Below are 17,985 nucleotides of genomic sequence, written 5' to 3'. Positions count from 1 at the left end.
CCGCCCCGCCGCCGCCGCCCCGCCGCGCGCTCCCTGGGCCGCCACCCCTTGCGCTCCGCCCGGGTCATTCACTCTCGGAGCTGGCCCCTCCTCTAAATGAGCAGCCAGCGCGCCGGACACGTGCCAGGGGAAGGGTCGCTTACTGCAGGGGCGGGGCGGTGGGGTGGCAGGAGGAGGGACTGCGATAAGAGAGGAGGCTGCACAGAAACAGCCCGGTGCCTGTCTCCAACACTCCCTCTCACGTGCCTTTGGATAAGGGGACTTTCACTCTCTCCCTTCCTCTGCCCCAGTTGCTCTGTCTCCCCAGACTAACCACCCTCTTCTCTAACCCGAACTGCTCCGGGGGAGATTCCGCCTTTGATTTTATTTATTATTATTTTTTTTTCGGGGCGGTCGATGCCTTTGTCGGAGCTCTGGAATGCTCAGGTAAAAGGTGGGTGGTGTGACCAGATGCAGGGTCCCTGTTTAACGTGGAGGTGAGAGACCTGGATAGAGGAGGGGCGCCAGTTTGTGACTACTCCTGCTGTCCGGTTCCTAGCACCCTATCCTGTGGTGTCCTCTGTCCCACGGCACTCTCTGGCTGGCCTCTGTGGCTTTGAATGCTTCTCTCTGCCACACTATCACCTTCCCTGGGAGATGGGGGGTCTCTGTCTGGGAAAGGACCTGAAAAGGGACCAGAAATATAGGGACCTACCACTGATTGCTTGGATTCACCGGCACTTTAAAGCTGGTTGGAAGTTTAAGATACAGAGGCCACAGTCTGGCAGCCTGTGGACCAAACCCAGACCACAGACACATTTTGGTCCATAAAGTAGTCTTAAACATTCTATCATGGATAACAGAATATTGTGGATAATAAACAGATGCAAAGTTAGTGAGAATAATATAATGGATCTTCACACACCTATCACCCAGCTTCAGCACTTACTCTATCCAAAGGCAACCTTCTTTCATCTATTTCCCCACTCTCACCTCACAATTCTGAGGTAAATTTCAGAAATCATATCATTTCTTCTGTAAATATTTCAAGGTAGTCCTAAAAGGTAGGGATCTTTTAAATCACATAATCAAATAATACCATTACCACATCTAAAACAGCAATTCCACACCCTTAAATATATAGTCAAATTCACACTTCCCCAATTGTCTTCATTAGTTTCTTTATTGTTGTTCAAATTAGGATCAGAATGCATCTACCCAGTGTCTCTTTAATCTGATGTCGTTCTCCCCCCCCATTTAATCTCTTTGTTCCTTGCTATTTATTTGTTAAAGAAACCAGATCATTTGTTCTATAGAGTTTTCCACAGTCTGGATTTTATTAAATGTATCCCTGTGGTGCCATTTAACATGTTCTTCTGCCCCTATATTTCCTGTAAATTGGTTGTTAGATATAGAGGCTTGATCAGTTAATGCTTGGTTTTTTTCCCTAAGAATACTTCATAGGCAATAGTTTAATTCTGTCAGGAGTAATGTCTGTTTGTCAGTAACAACCATTGCCTAGATCCATTATTTCATTAGGAATTGCCAAATTGTGACATTCTAATTCTATGGGTCCCTCTTCATTTATGAGCTGGAATACTTCTCTAAAGAGAATCTGCCATCAACTGTTTGTTTATCCATTTCAAATAGGAAAGTTGGATAAATGTTTCTTTCCCTTGTTATTTTTTAAAATAAAGAATTGATTCCTCAGCATCCTCTAATAGTGATGCAATGATTTTTTAAAAAATCTATGAACTCATAGATTTAAATATATTTGGTGTGTTTCAAAGTATGTTTTAATTGTGTGGGCATTTTAAACAGGAAATTTCATATTAAAAACACTGAACTCTGGCTTCTATTGTAGAAGATCTGGCAATTTTGAGTCCTTTTCCAGCAAGACTAGAGCAGGCTTTGACTGGGAGCACACCTCCTTCAGTGAGCATTCATTCTTGCCTTGGCGTGCTCAGATCTTGTCATTTCCCTGGATCCTGCAGATGTAAGTCTGTAAACCAGATCCAATCCAACTGTCTCATCTTAAAGATAAGAGAGCTGATGAAGTAACTTACCTCTCTGGGACTGGAAGACAAGTCTCCTAGCCACCTACTGAGAGGAGGGTAAAGCAAACAGGAGGGGATCAGCTGGCCTCTGCCACACCTTCAATGTGAGTTGAGCGAGAGACCTGGGACCACCTCAAGATCACCTTCCTTTGATTCCTAAAACATGCTTTGCAGAGGAACCTTGGGAATATTCCAAACTCTTCTCTCTCTTTTGCCTCCCACACCAAGTCAGTCACCTAGCCTGCTAATTAGCTTCTCTTCCTCCATTCCTGCCCCCCTCCAATTCATCCCCCTCAAGCGAAAAGAGGTTTTCCAAAAACATAAGTCTAATTCTGTCACTCACTGGCTTTAAAATTTGTCAGTAACTCCTCATTGCCTCTAGATTACACCTAAGTCAGCCTTGTCAGCATGATCTACAAGGCCTCTTATGACTTGGGCTTTACTGTGGCTACCTCCTTGTCTCATGCTGTCCCCTTGTCACTGACCCTGTCTTCCAGCCAGACTGAATTACCCACAGGGGTCTGTACACACAGTTCTGTCTACATGTTGTCTTCTGAATTTGCTATTTGCTGCTTTAGCATCCATTCCTTCACCGGCTAAACCCCACTTACAGCTTAAGTCCTACTTCAAAGTTTGATCTTCTTAGGCGAGCCTTTCTTGGCAAGCCTTGGCTGCAGTCGATGTCCTGCTCTGCACTTCTATATCATTCTGTGCTTTCTTTATAAGAATAGCACCTTGTTACTGGTGGGTTTTTGCTTTTTTAAAGTTTGGTTTGTACTGAGGCCTGGCAGAGATTGTCTGCATCTCCAACGCTTAGACCATGTCCTCAGTGCACACAGTGGGTGCAGGCCAGTGAGCATTTGGTTAATAAATGAAATTAGACCAAAGAGATGAAGGTTTGCAGACTTTTTTGGAGAAGAGGGTCCCCCTTTTGGGCACACGTCAGGGAAACACTAGGGCTGCCTGGGGATCCTGAGTCCAAGATCCGCCACACTGGCTGGGTCACGACCTGGCCCTGCTTGGGCCGGGCCATCCACAGACCAGCGTGTGTGTGTGTGTGTGTGTGTGTGTGTGTGTGTGTGTGTGTGTGTGTGTGTGTACGCACGTTTGCGTGTATGCGTGTGTGTTTGTGTGTGCGTGTGTGCACGTACATGTGTTTCTGTGTGTTCGTGTCACGTTTGTGTGTGCGCATGTTTGTGGGTGTGCGCGTGTGCGTGTGTGTGTGCGTGCTTGTGTTTGTGTATGCGTGTGTGTGCGCGCGCGCATGTGTTTTTGTGTGTCTGTGTGCTTGTTTTTGTGTGCGCGTGTGTGTTCAGGCGAAGCACAGCGCACAGCCAACCCGCCTCCTCCCGCTGGGAGGATAATTAAAGCGCCAAACGGCGGAGCGGGCGGGCAGTGTTCCCGGGGGCGCATTTCATCGGGGCTGATTAATGAGGCCGGGGAGTTAATGAGGAGAAAGCTAAACGGAGGGAGCTGAGCCGCGGAAGCCCTCTCCGAGGCCCTGGAGGGGGCCCTCCGAAGGCATCTCCCGCCCTCTCTTTTTAGTAGAGGCTTAGCGCGAGCCACATGGTGCCCCTGGCTCCGCTCACCGCCCCGGGCCCGGGAAGAGGAGGGGTCGTCTCAAGTCACGCCAACTGCAGCAGAGGAGTCGGTTATCCTTCTTTCTCGTGTGCCTAGAGCTTCGCTAAACCGGAGAGCCTGCCTTGCCATCTAAGACTCAACAAAAGACCTAAGGAGACTACCCACTTCTTTCCTCGGAAACTTTTGGGCGTGGGTCCCAGATCACCTGCAGATTTCAGTCCAGAAAAATTAAGAATCGGCTCTGCCATGCCAGCTGAGTAACCTTAGACAAGTTACTTAGTCCTTTGAACTTAGTTTCTGCATCTGTAAAATGGGATTGTACTCCATACCTTCCCGAGAAATAGCCAACATTGACTGGGGACTTAGTTTGTGCCAGACACTACTCTAAGCACCTGGCATGTATAATCTCATTTATTCTTCCCAATGACTCTAAGAAGTAGGCTTTGTTATGGTAATCTTTATTTCATAGATGAGGACATTGAGGCAGGGAACTGTGACATAACTTGGCTGAGGTCACCGACCTACTGGACTCGAATGACCCAACCAATGAGCAGTGGAGCTGGAAAGTGAACACACAGGCTGACTCCAGAACTTGTGTCCTCTCCTTAGCATTAAATTATGGTGCCAGCTCTCTAGGTGGTTGAGAGGGTCCAATCATATAACACATGAAAAGGATTTTGTAAACTGTAAAATGTTAAGCAAACGAAGAAGCAGCCACTACTGTTATTATTATTATTATTTATTCCCAGTTTTGAACCCAGAGTAGAGACAAGGCGGTGAGGGATGGAGCCCCCGAACACAGAGTGGTATGAGGGCCTTTCCAGCAGTCTGTGTCCTTGTGTCCTAACAGCAGTGCTAGAGCAGGACAGGGAGTGACCTCCACCTGACCCCCAAGCCCTCAGTGCACACACCTCTGTGGTCAGACCATGGACACACCCAAGAGGTTCCGTCTCCCCACAAGTGGCAGAGAAGAAGTAGCTTCAGTTTTAAAGGAGGGCACATGGCACAAAGAGATGAGGATGAGTCTGGACTCTGAAGACTTGCACTACCATATGAATCCATCCTTGACCAGCCCTGTGAGCCCGAGTGAGTTGTTTCACCACTCCGAGCCTCGTCTGCCAATTGGGAATGATAACTGCTGTCCCCATGCCACGGGACGGCTGACAAATGGTAAACATGAAGTTTTGGATGTGAAAGGACATTGTAACTTTAAGTCCTTGGTTGGAAGGAGAGTCTAGGCCTTTCCCCCCTGGAAGTGCCAGGGGTTTCTAGCAATGGGCAACAGGGCAAAGAGCCTGAGCTCTCCAATTAATATGCCTCCCTTCCCCCAATAATCTGTTTTTGGGATCTACAACTCCATATTGATCGCCAGTCAAGAGTGATTTGAGGCCAGAAGCCAATCAGTTCAGCAAAGTCTTGATGAGTTTGAAATGATCTAATTTCCTCTGGGTGAGTTTCTTCTGCTGAATCAGGGAAATTGAGGCTGCACAGACCAACTAAAAACAAATCAGTCTATCTGCCTCTTGTCAGACACCTTTGCCCTCCCTACCAACCCGACTCTAAAGCCCCCAGCTCTCACTAATGCTCCGCACCACCCCTCTCCCTATGGGGGCCAGCAGCACTGGCAAAGGGAGAAGCATCCATAATTTTCTCCAAAGGAGCTTGTGTCCAGAGAAACCAATATTTAACATCCCCATTTACATTGAAAGCGTGATTCTGATTATGAGATGGTAATGAGGGGATTAGCCAGAGGAGAGAGCCCCCCTGCCTGCCACCCCCTCTTGTTCTTCTCTTATCACCCTGCACCACGGTCTTATTCCTGGAGGAGGAGGTATGGGGGAAGGGTTCGGGCACTCCCACTGGGAGAGCATCAGAAATACCAGAGCAGAGCAGGGGTCCTTCAAGACCCCATGTGAGAGTCCCTTATTCATGTCTGGAATCAATTAGCCTCAGAGGGGTGATGGGTGAGACATAAGACACCTGACTCGTGTCCTCCCATTCCTCTCCCCTAGACAGAGACCCTCTTCTCTCTGATTTTGCCTGATATTCCAGATAGGTGAGGGGGTTCCCTTGTTCTTTTTTTTTTTGGTCATGCTTTGCCTCTGAGGTGGACAGCTGAAGTAAAAACACACTGGGAGAACTTTTGCTTGGCTCCTGGATTCTCTGGCTGAACCCCAAATCCTATCCTTCTCCCCTAAATTCCCTGTTTCCCTGAAATGGCATCCTTGTCCTTGTCCCAGACCCTGCCTTTTAACCAGGCAGCAGTTGTCTCTGGGTCTTCCTGTGGGGCAAGGAGCGGGGGATGGAGAGAACCCAAGGGGATCACCATCCTGAGGCCCCGTTTGTTGGTGGACAATTGCGCTCAGACGGGATAATTCAGTGTGTGATTGTGGTCACGCCCCCCCTTTTGTGCCCCTTTCAGAGCCAATCTCCCAGGCCCAGATGGGTTAATCCATAATGCAGACGAGCAAGTAATTGGCTGTCAGCCCAGGCCCCTGCACCCCCTCCCTATTAGTGCCACTGCCCTAATGAAGCCCAGCTTGGAGAGCCCCCTTCTCAATGAGGTGCCGGCCCCAACTCAGCCAGGCACACATGTGTCTCTGCTGCTCTGCCTGAAGCCTGGCTCCCTTTAGGGACCCCCAGCCCAGCCTCCCCGGGGTGACCCAGCTGCCAGGGCTGCGGAGGCCCGGGGGGAGGCTGTGATGGATGGGAGGGAGTTAGTTAATAGAGACCAAAACACATGGGCCCTGTCTCCACAGCCCCCCACACCCCCCCATACACAGACACTTTTACATCTTCCACTGACAGCATCCCTGGCCTTTCTGAAATAGTCCTATGGAGTATTCCACACTCCAAACTCCAATATAAGCTGTGCTGAAATAGAGTTTAAATGCGGGCTATGAAGCCACTTCCTTGGGCACTGGCCTAAGTCATTGCTACGCAGCCCATTCTCAACCTCTGCCAGTCTAAGTCCACTTGTGAGTTTGGGGCATATGTGGTTCAAGGCAGGTTCAAAGGTAAGCTTAGTCTCCAGCCTCCAGGGTCTCAGCTAATATTTGAATCTTACCAAGAGATGTTCTTTTCCTTAATTCTTGGGCTTCCATCTCTGCCTCTTGAACCTACCTCTCTTCCCATCCACTTCCATACCAATTATTTAGTTAGACATAGGACTAGAACCAGGCCCAGTGGATGAGGCAGGAATCTGTGGACAAGAGCTGTTCTTGCAAGAGCTGCCTTTCCTTGTTCTGGGCCTCCCCCATCATGTCTTGAGCTCTCTGCCTTTGCAAGAATTCAAACCAAGCCTGTATGACATCTGTTTAAAATATCATAGGAGGGAGGTTTGGGGAGGATGTTTTCAAGGGAACCTACCGTTCTCTGTTTCCCTGTACTTACTTCCTAGTCCCGCCTCTCTGTTCTCTCTTTCCCTTGATACAAACAACTGACCTTGCTGACCCTAGTGCCAAACCAATGGGGGAAAGGAGATTCTGCTGCCTGGCCTTGGCCCATTGTAGGATGCCCACAAAGGCAGGAGCTCAGCATGCTCAGGAGAGCCCTCCCCCTTCTACTTAACCTTTATAAATGATAATTTTATATTTTTCCATTATTAATGAAGATAAAATATTTGAAAACGGGGGAGATATTTTTAAAATTGTATATATTCCCTATCACCTAATTCAACCATTGCTTATATTTCTGTTTATTTTTCATTCTGTTTTTTCCATATGCATATAGAAAATTGTTCAACATAACTCAAATATTTACTGAACATCTTCTATGTCACAGGTACAGTGACTATCATTTTTCTACCTGGATCATAACTTCAGATCCATTCCCATGTTTCCATCTCCTCTTCTAATGCCAAGGTTATTGCCCTGGAATAGGTAAACCTCATCATGGAACATTTGGAAATTCTCACATTCAGAGATACAGGTCTCTGACATTATGAAGCATGGAATTCGCAAGGGGCTCCAAAGTCACAGTGAGAAGTCTTTTTATGACTAAGACCATGAAGAGGAAAATAAAGCTCCCATGCTGATAAGGAGAGGACTCAGGATGGGGCAAGAGGCTCAGAGAAAAGTCTAGAGAACAACACTGGGTGGTGAAACACCATTGAGAGATTGCTCCTAGGAGATGCTGAATATTTATGAGCTATGCAATCAGGACCTAGGAGGTAAGGCTTAAAAAATAAACAGGCAGCAGGATGGGGTTAGGGAAGATGGAAGGGGAGAAAGACATGAAAGAGAAGCCATTAAGAAAAGGAAAGGGACAGACAAAAGGAAGGAAGGAAAGAAGGAGCAGTTTCCCATAACTTATCAGAATAGCGACTTCTTTGTGTACCCCTAAAACCCACTTGCATCTCTACTTGTTGTGTAGATGGGAAAGAGATCACAGTGAGGCTGGACTTATCCTGGTCACACTGTGCTTCTCTGTAAGAGCCCAGAGAGATCTTGGAGTCATCTTAACTCCAAGGAATCAGGCTTCAGGATAAGCCAGTGAAAAGGCTTATGGTGTAAGAAACCAAAGACCAATGTGGAGCAGTGGAAGGAGAAACTCGAAGGCAGAGTGATCCCTGCAGATACTGGAGACAGGCTCATTCACTCAAAGTGAAGGCAAACCAATCTGTGAGCGCGCACACAGGCACCACAAAAATACAGACAGTAAAGACACCGGAGAGCAGTGGAAAACCTTTCATATATGTGCTTAACGCAAAAGAAATCCCCTCTGAATGGAAATCATTAGAGGCAAGAGAATAATCCTCTTTAATTGAAAAGTGGGACATCCTCTATAGTATATAGGGTATTTAAGATCTTAATTGGCCTTCTTCTTGGTGAATTTACTTCTCACCTACAGAGAGAAAGAGAAAGAGAAAGAGAGAGAGAGAGAGAGACAGAGACAGAGACAGAGAGAGAAAGGGAGGAGAAAGAATGAGACAGAGAGAAAAATAAAGAACAGCATTCATTTCTGATTCCCTTGGTCTAGAAAAGTGCCAGGAATTATAGAAATGAGCAAATACAAAGAGAAGCAGGTTTAATATGGTAGGTACAATGGACGAAGGGATTTAGGCAATAAAAACAGAATGGAAGAACAAGATCCAGAGGTCTTAATGGATTAAACTCAGCAATGTGATTGTAGAAGTCATTTTGTTACTAGAATTATACATGAGTAGAATGTCTGTGTGTTTAAGCAGGGGCAAGGGAAGTCTTCCTTCTCCTAGGCAACTATAACCGCTATGCAAATGTGAATCTTTCATGGAGATGTGGTATAGCTTATTGATTAAGCATGCAGATGTGGAGTCAGCCTGAGCTTATATTCTGTATCTTCTGTTTACTAGCCAAGTAACTTTGGGTAAGTAATTTAACCACTCTGTGCCTAAGTCTCCGTAGATATAAAATATGGATAATAATTGTACCTAATTTTAGAGTTATTAGGAGAATTAATTGTATTAAATAAATTTACAGGAGGCAATTGGTTTGAACTGAGTTCTTGTACTAGGCTCCAACAGACCAAACCAAAAGTTACTTATGCTGAAGCTCCACACTATCAAGCCAAAACTAAAATCATCGAACCTTCCAGGGAATCAAAAGAGAGAAAAATAATAGCCAAATTCCTAAATAGGCCAATTTTAGTGGGCATGATAAGGAAGTACCCCCTCTTCTTTAACCTTTACAAGAAAAGTAACATTGAAATAATCAATCTGTATACCTAACCCTGAATTGTACCCCTACATCTTTAAAATGAAAATTAAAAAAGAAGTGATCGATCTACCTTTTATCTTTGTATTCCTCACCCCTTTTCTGTTTATAAAACCAACCTCCTCTGCTCAGTTCATCAGAACACTCATGCTATTTTATATTTTATAGAATGCTTAATTCTAGAACTGCAAATAAAAGTCAGTAAAGATCTTTAAACTTTTTAAACTTTATTTTATTATAAAAATATGGAGTCCAAGTCAGGGTTAGGTAGATAAGTAATCTAAGTGCAGGTGAAGTTTGGGCCCCCCACTCCCCTGGTTTAGGACCAGGTACCCTTTGTGTTGTTATGTGACCCCCTCCCCTGGTAGTGTCCTGCGAAGGCCCATCCCTCCCTGTGTTAATGTGATTCATGTTCAGGTCACACTTTTGAGTGAGAACATGTGGTATTTGGTTCTTTGTTTCTGTGATACATCACTAAATATGATTGCTCCAGCTTCATCCAATTTGCTGCAAAGTCCATGATTTTGTTCTTCTTTATGGTTGTGTAATGTTCCATCTTGTGTATGTACCACATTTTCTTTATCTAGTCTACTCTTGATGGGCAGTAGTGTTGGTTCCATGTTTTTGCTATTGTGAATAGTGAGCCTATAAATATGCATGTGTAGCTGTCTTTTTTTTTCTTTTTTCTTTTTGCTGAATCGTATGGAAGGTCAATTTCTATAAACTATTTCTTTTGTAATTTTGTTTTTTACGTGAATGAATGCATGCAAAATACTTAGAACAGCTCTGGCAATAGTAAGTTCACAATAAATGTAATATATTATAATATATGTCTTCATTAACACTAACTGAGCACCTACTATATGCTACCCATTATGTTAGGCATCAGAAATACAAAGATGAATAAGATAGAGTCCCTGTTCCTTAATGGGAACTTAGAGCTTATGAATAAAATATATATATATATATATATATATATAAACAAATAATTAAAACATCGTGTATCATATCATATAGGAGGAGAATAAGCCAAGTGGTCTGAGAGAACTGTACAGCCTAGAAGAGTCAGGAAGGCTTTACTAATTAGGTAGCTGAAACTGTATTGCTAGGATGAAAGGGATTCAGACAGTGGAAAGGGGAGAGGACATGTCAGGAAGAGGGAGTAACAAGAGTCGAGGCATAGAAGTACCCAGTCAAGAAAAAAATGTAGTTTGATGGTGGGATATAGACGGTCAGAGGAATGGGTAGGAGTGGGGGATAATAGAGAAGATCTTTGGGAAGTAGACAGCACCCCAATTGTGGTGGTATTTGTGCCACCTGTTTTGAGTCTATCCTGTAGGAAGTGGGAAGCCATTATAATTTTAACATAGGTGAGTGACATTATCAGATCTAAACATTAGAGACAAGCATGTAGCTCAGGGTCTGTCACTCAGTACAGGCTTACTACATGGGGATTGAACAAATATATAACAACTTCCAGCAGCTTTGGTATAAAGGATGGATTCTCGGTGAGAGACAGAACGCAGAGCAGGGGCTTTGCAATAGTCAGAGTGAAAGATGGTGAGAACCCTAAACTAAGGCAGTGGCAGCAGAGATGAGCAGGAGTGCCGAAATGACATACCTCTTAGAAACCCGCTGGAGTGGCAAGCTCCATGTGGGGTTCAAGTTCAAGGGGGATAAGGTGAAGTTAGAGTCCAAAAGAAAATAATCTGTTTACAATTGTTATATAACAACAATAAATATTGGAATAAATACAGAAGTGTTTATTTCAAATAATGAAGACCTTACACTTAGTAAAGAGTATAAAAACAAGGTAGCTGTTTTATCTTCCACAACCCTGTACTACTGGGCTTAAAAGTGGGATTGCTCTCTATCAATAAATTTGAACTATTCTCCCTTGCTCCTCCCTAAAAGAACTCATCTTTGAGTCTATTGTCACAAGACTCTACTATCTACCATCTCAGTACACTCCTGAGATCATTACAACTTATTTCTTGCAGATTTTAACTCCTGACTCACTGTCACTCTCAGTAACGCTCTTCCCCTGCTCTAATTCTTGATGGCTTTAGGGAACACTTAGATAGTCCATTCAGCACCCTTGCTTCTCAGTTTCTTGACCGCCTCTCCTCCCATGATCTTGATACCTACTCTACCTTAGCCATTAATTCTTGAAGTCATACCCTTGTAAACTCTCACAACCAATAATTGAACTTCTCCATAATCTCAATTCCAAGTATTCTCATTTCCAATCACCATCTCCTATTTTTTCCAGCACACTTTTTCTGGTATTCCAATTCCAACAAATCTTAGATCACACCAAGTCAATCCACTGATGTCAACTCCTTTTCACTGTTGCTCCTTCAGCCTGTCAGCTCATGGTCCCACTTTCCTCCTTATTCAACTTAAATTCCCACAGTGAATCATCAAAATCAGTTTCTTGCATACATCCTCAACTTCCTTACCTGTCTCTCACTTTGAGCTTGTTTGGCTAATCCACAACCTTGGGAAAATCCAGCTCTCCACTTATTCTGCACCGGCACCCTCACAGCTGAATGTACCTGAACAAAAATGCAAAACACTGGTCTCACTTTTAATTCATGATCACTAACCTCAAGCAGTCCTCCAATGCTACCTAGCAATTTTACTATATTATACTATTATTATATTAACTTCCTACTTTCCTACATGACTGTCAGACATTCTCCTCCCTGCTCAAACTGCCAATACCTTTTCCCCATCCTCACTCTTAGCTGATAATTTTGCTTTCTAGTTCATGGAAAATACAGAACTCCCATGGACTCCCCACCATACCTTACCATCTCCTTGTATATGTGTCCGTACATGCTACCCTTTGGATGAACTACCCTACTATGGATGAACTATCTGTGTCTTAGCTAAGTGACCCTACTCACTTATGTGCTAACCCCATAATCTCTCCTACTCAGGGATATTGTTTTAGCAACTCTTCCTCTCTTCTCTGTATCATAAATTTCTCCCTCAATTACATCATTTTTGAGTTGGAGTCTTACTCCGTCACCCAGGCTGGAGTGCAGTGGCACACTCATGGCCACCTCAGTGTAGACTTGCTGGACTCTGGCAATCCTTCTGCCTCAGCCTTCCAAGTAGCCAGAACTACAGGCATGCACTACCACACCCAGCTAATTTTTGATTCATTGTAGAGACAAGGTATTGCCAAGTAGCCTGGGCTGGTCTCAAACCCGTGAGCTCAGGTAATCCACTGGCCTTGGCCTCCCATAGTGCTGGGATTATAGACTGAGCCACTGAGCCCGGCCTGTTTCCTTATTTTTTTTTTTAATTAAAAAAAATTTTTTTTTTGAGTTGGAGTCTCACTCTGTCGCCCAGACTGGAGTGCAGTGGCACGCTCCTGGCTACTGCAGCCTCGACCTGCTGGGCTCCGGCGATCCTTCTGCCTCAGCCTTCCAAGTAGCTGGAACTACAGACACGCGCTACCACTCTCGACTAATTTTTTGATTTATTGTAGAGATGAGGTCTCGCCAAGTTGCCCAGGTGGGTCTCGAACCCGTGGGCTCAGGCAATCCACTCACCTCAGCCTCTCAAAGCGTGGGGTTACAGGCTGAGCCCGGCTTTTTTTTTTTTAATTTTAAAATTCTTTTGTAATAGAAACACATTTAGATATTTATAGTTATTTTTCCTGTGCCAGAATGTCATACAAGTGGAATTATAAAGTATGCACCTTTTCAGATTAATTTCTTTTACTTAGTAAAATGCAGCAGAGTTTCCTTCACATCTTTTCATGACTTGACAGCTTATTTCTTTTTATTATCAAATAATATTTCAGTGGATGTGCCACATCAACTATTTCCATATAAATCTCCTTCTCATCTCAAGGCTAGGCACAGTGGCTCACATCTGTAATCCCAGCACTTTGGGAGTCTGAGGAGGGAGGATTGCTTGAGCCTAGGAGTTCAACCAGCCTGGGCAACATAGTGAGATCTTGTCTCTACAAAAGAAAAAAATTAAATTAGCTGGGCCTGGTGGCGCATGACCGTAGTTCCAACTACTTGGGGGTGGAAGGATCACCTGAACCTAGGAGGTTGAGGCTGCGGTTAGCCATTATTGTACCACTACACTCCAACCTGGATGACAGAGACCCTGACTCAAAAAATAAACAAACAAAAATCTCCTACCCATTTCAGTAAAAGGTGAATTCTTTTGCTTTCCTTTTTTTTTTCCACTGAGGCTTTTTATTTGTACATATGCATTACATCCCTAGAAAAAGAATCCTAGGATTTTCCCTCCTGTGAATTTCCTTCTTGTTTCTTCGTGGTTCATGATACCAGCTGAGGTTGTCAGTACAATGAAACCAAACTGGAGGGATGGAAGCAGATTATTTTGCCACTTTTCTAGATCTTTAAGTTGCACATCAAATCTGAGGCTCATCACACCACACTTGTTTAACCTGCCAACAATATTTCCAGCTCTGTGATCATCAATGATTTCAAATTCGCCAATGTAACCATGCTTCATCACCACAGTTAGAAACCAGACGATGACTTTGGAGCACAGCCTGATAAGAACCTGGCATTTGCCTCTCTTTTCGTCATCGTTGATGCTCTTGAGAGCATCATCCAGGACATTCATGCGCACCCTAGCAGCATGGAAAGATGGTAGAAAGAGCCTTTTGCTTTCATTTACTCTCAAACCTACTCTAGTCAGATTTTGCTTCCACCAATCTACCAAACCTGCTTTTAGCAGGGTCAACAGTGACATCCACATTACTAAATTAAATGGTCAATCTTAGTCTTCATCCTAGTTGTCTTAGTCCCCTTGGGCTGCTGTCACAGAAATGCCATAGACTGGGTGGCTTAAACAATTATTTCTCACAGTTCTGGAGGCTGGGGAGTTTAAGATCAAGGTTCCAGCAGATTCAGTGGTGAAGGCTCACTTCTTGATTCATAGATGACTGTCTTCTTGATGGACCCTCTTGTAGTAGAAGAGGTAAGAGCTCTGTAGGGTCTTTTTTATAATGGCACTAATTCCAATATCTTTTTGATATTTTTATTGAGTACATGGAATGCATAAGTGAATTGAAGAAATTTGACATGTTTATAATATTGATTCTTTTCAAGAACAAAGTGTTTACTTATTGAATGCTTTTACCAAGCACTCTTTTAGGCACCGGGAATACATCAGTTATCAAAATAAACAAGCATGCGTGCCCTTGTGGAGCTTACATTCTAATGGAGGTACAATAAATAAGATAAATGATTCAAATATAGTAAGTTAAACAATGATGAGAATTATTTAGTAGTGAGGGAGAAACTAACATTTCGATGGAGTTCCAAGAAATGGCCTCATCAAGAAAATAACATTTTATCCAGGCTCGGTGGCTCAACCTGTATCCCCACGCTTTGGGAGGCTGAGGTGAGTGGATTGCCTGAACCCGCGGGTTCGAGACCCGCCTAGGCAACTTGGCGAGACCGCGTCTCTACAATAAATCAAAAAATTAGCCGGGCGTGGTAGCGCGTGCCTGTAGTTCCAGCTACTTAGAAGGCTGAGGCAGAAGGATCGCCGTAGCCCAGCAGGTCGAGGCTGCGGTGGCCCAGAGCGTGCCACTGCACTCCAGTCTGGGCAACAGAGTGAGACTCCAACTTAAAAAAGAAAAAGAAAATAACATTTGAGTAAAGACTTCAAGGAGGTCAGGAAATGAGCCATGTGACTGTCTTAAGGAAGAGTTGTTCAGATAGAGGAAATGGTCAATGCAAGGACTTTCAGACAGGAGTACAAATAGTGAGTTGGAGGAAAAGAAAGGAAGTAGAGTAGGGTGGGTAAGGGGAAGAGACATCAAAAGTGGGGAGATTACATAGGACCCTGTAAGACATAATAAGGACTTTAGCTTTTTTTGAGTGAGCTGGGAGTCATTGGAGAGATGTGAGCAGAAAGAGTGGCATGTTCTGATTTATTTTCCAGTGGGATTTCTTTGGCTACTGGGCCAAAGACTGAAGATGAAACAAATTCAGTGAAGACCTGCTTCTTGATTCATAGATGGCTGTCTTCTTGATGGACCCTCTTGTAGTTGAAGAGGTGAGAGCTCTGTAGGGTTTTTTTATGAGGGCACTAATCCCATTTATGAGGACTCCACCCTCATGACCTAATCACCTCCCAAAGTCCCCACCTCCAAATATTATCATCTTGGGGATTAAGATTTCAACATATGAATTTGGGGAAGATGCAAAGATCCTATCCATGACACTAGTTGATCTTACTCCATCTTACCATTGCTTACTTCTTCCTCCTTTGGTGGCTTTCCCTTTTTTTTCCACTCTGTCCAGAATACCACACTCTCCCAGATATTCTCTTATCTCTCTGTCTCCTTGTTAGTCTTCTTTATTTTTTCTTCTCAACACCTTAAATTTGAAACATTAGAGTACCCAAGAGTCCAGTTTTTGGAACTGTCTATTTTTGTATGTGTGTACGCATCCACTTAAAAAAAAAAACTCTCTGACCGGGGTCGGTGGGTCAGCCTGTAATCCCATCCCACCACTTTGGGAGGCTGAGGCGAGTGGATTGCAATAGCCCGTGGGTTCATGAGCCACCCGGGCAACTTGTTGAGACCTCGTCTCTACAATAAATCAAAAATTAGAGTCATGCATCTGTTGTTCCAGCAACTTGGAAGGCTGAGGTGGAAGGATTGCTGGAGTCCAGCAGGTCGAGGCTGGGGTGGCCAGGAGCGTGCCACTGCACTCCAGTCTGGGCGACAGAGTGAGATTCCAACTCAAAAAAAAAAGCCAGGTGTTGTCATGCATGCCTGTAGTTCCAGCTACTTGGAAGGCTGAGGAGGAAGGATTGCCAGAGCCCAGCAGGTCGAGGCCACGGTGGCCGCGAGTGTGCCACTGCACTCCATCCTGGGCACCAGAGTGAGACTCCAACTCAAAAAAAACACAAATAACAACAACAACAACAAACTCCTTTGATGATCTTATCTAATTCTGTGGTTTATATACCATTTATATGATAAGGATGCTCAAACTTATACTTGTAGCCTAGACTGCTTCTCTGAACTTCACGTTAGTTCATTCAACTGCTTATGTGAGGACACCAAGTATTGCAAACAGACACCTCAAACTTAACATGCCCGAGATCATGTTCCTAATATTATCCATTGAATTGACAATGTCTTTAGGTTTTCTCATCTCAGTACAATTTTGCCAGCTCTATTTTCAAAAGATATCCAGAATCCAGGCATTTCTCTCATCTACTGTATCAGCCTGGTCCTAAACACCATCACCAATTACCTCTGTATTGCAAAAACTTCCAAGACAGGTTCCCTGCTTCTTTGTTTGCCTCATCCTCAGTCTATTCTTAGCCCAGCAGCCAAAGAAATCCCACTGAAAAATAAATCAGAACATGTCACTCTTTCTGCTCACATCTCTCCAATGACTCCCAGCTCACTCAAAAAAAACTAAAGTCCTTATTATGTCTTACAGGGTCCTACGTAATCTCCCCACTTTTGATGTCTCTTCCCCTTACCCACCCTACTCTACTTCCTTTCTTTTCCTCCAACTCACTATTTGTACTCCTGTCTGAAGGTTTTTGCATTGGCCGTTTCCTCTTTCTGGAACAACTCTTCCTTAAGACAGTCACATGGCTCATTTCCTGACTTCCTTAAAGATTTTACTCAAATGTTACTTTTTCAATGTTGCTAGCCTTTGCTAGGAACTCCATTGAAATGCTAGTTTCTCCCTCCACTACTGAATAATTCTCATCATTGTATAACTTACAATATTTGAGTCATTTATCTTATTTATTATACCTCCATTAGAATGTAAGCTCCACGAGGGCACGCATGCTTGTTTATTTTGATAACTGATGTATTCCCAGTGCCTAAAAGAGTGCTTGGTACAAAGCATTCAATAAATAAGCACCTTGTTCTTGAAAAGAAAGAATCAATATTATAAGCCGGGCTCGGTGGCTCAGCCTGTAATCACGCGCCTTTGGGAGGCTGAGGTGAGTGGATTGCCTGAGCCTGCGGGTTCGAGACCTGCCTGGGCAACTTGGGGAGACCTCATCTCTACAATAAATCAAAAACTAGCTGAGCGTGGTAACGCGTGCCTGTAGTTCCAGCTACTTGGAAGACTGAGGCGGAAGGATCGCCCGAGCCCAGCAGGTTGAGGCTGTGGTGGCTGGGAGCGGCCACTGCACTCCGGTCTGGGTGACGGAGTGAGACTCCAACTAAAAAAAAAAAAAATATGTCAAATTTATTTAATTCACCTATGCATTCCATGTACTCAATAAAAATATAAAAAAGATTTTCCCTAATTAAGCTTAATAGAAGGATAATTAAAATCATTTTTAAAATAGCCACAGAAAGTCTAAGCATTGAGTAACAAAGAGAGAAGGAAAACTATCAGATAGTAAAATATACTGCAGAGCTATAATATTGGGACAATTAAGTACTGTCATGGAAATTAACATACAAATCAACAAACAGAACAGAGATTTCCATTCACATTTAGGAATGTGAATAGGAATTTAGCATATGAGAAAGGTGCCTGCAAATCTGCAAAGGAAAGGTAGGAACAGCTGCTTTTCTGTTTTAAGAAAAAACTACTCCTTACTCCTTACATTATAGCAAAATAAATTATAGATGCATAAAACATCTAAAAGTGCAACATTAAGCCTTAAAATTATTA

At 43.9% G+C, this 17,985-nt stretch overlaps 1 pseudogene; it reads right to left on the bottom strand.

The window, feature by feature from the left end:
- Positions 1-13,561: 13,561 nt before the first annotated feature.
- On the bottom strand, positions 13,562-13,933 carry LOC103260182 (annotated as a pseudogene).
- Positions 13,934-17,985: the final 4,052 nt, after the last annotated feature.

This window comes from Carlito syrichta, unplaced genomic scaffold, assembly GCF_000164805.1.
Source record: "Carlito syrichta isolate Samal-C Ts95f unplaced genomic scaffold, Tarsius_syrichta-2.0.1 Scaffold303139, whole genome shotgun sequence".
NCBI lineage: Eukaryota > Metazoa > Chordata > Mammalia > Primates > Tarsiidae > Carlito > Carlito syrichta.
This window is presented reverse-complemented; position numbering and strand designations above follow the sequence as displayed.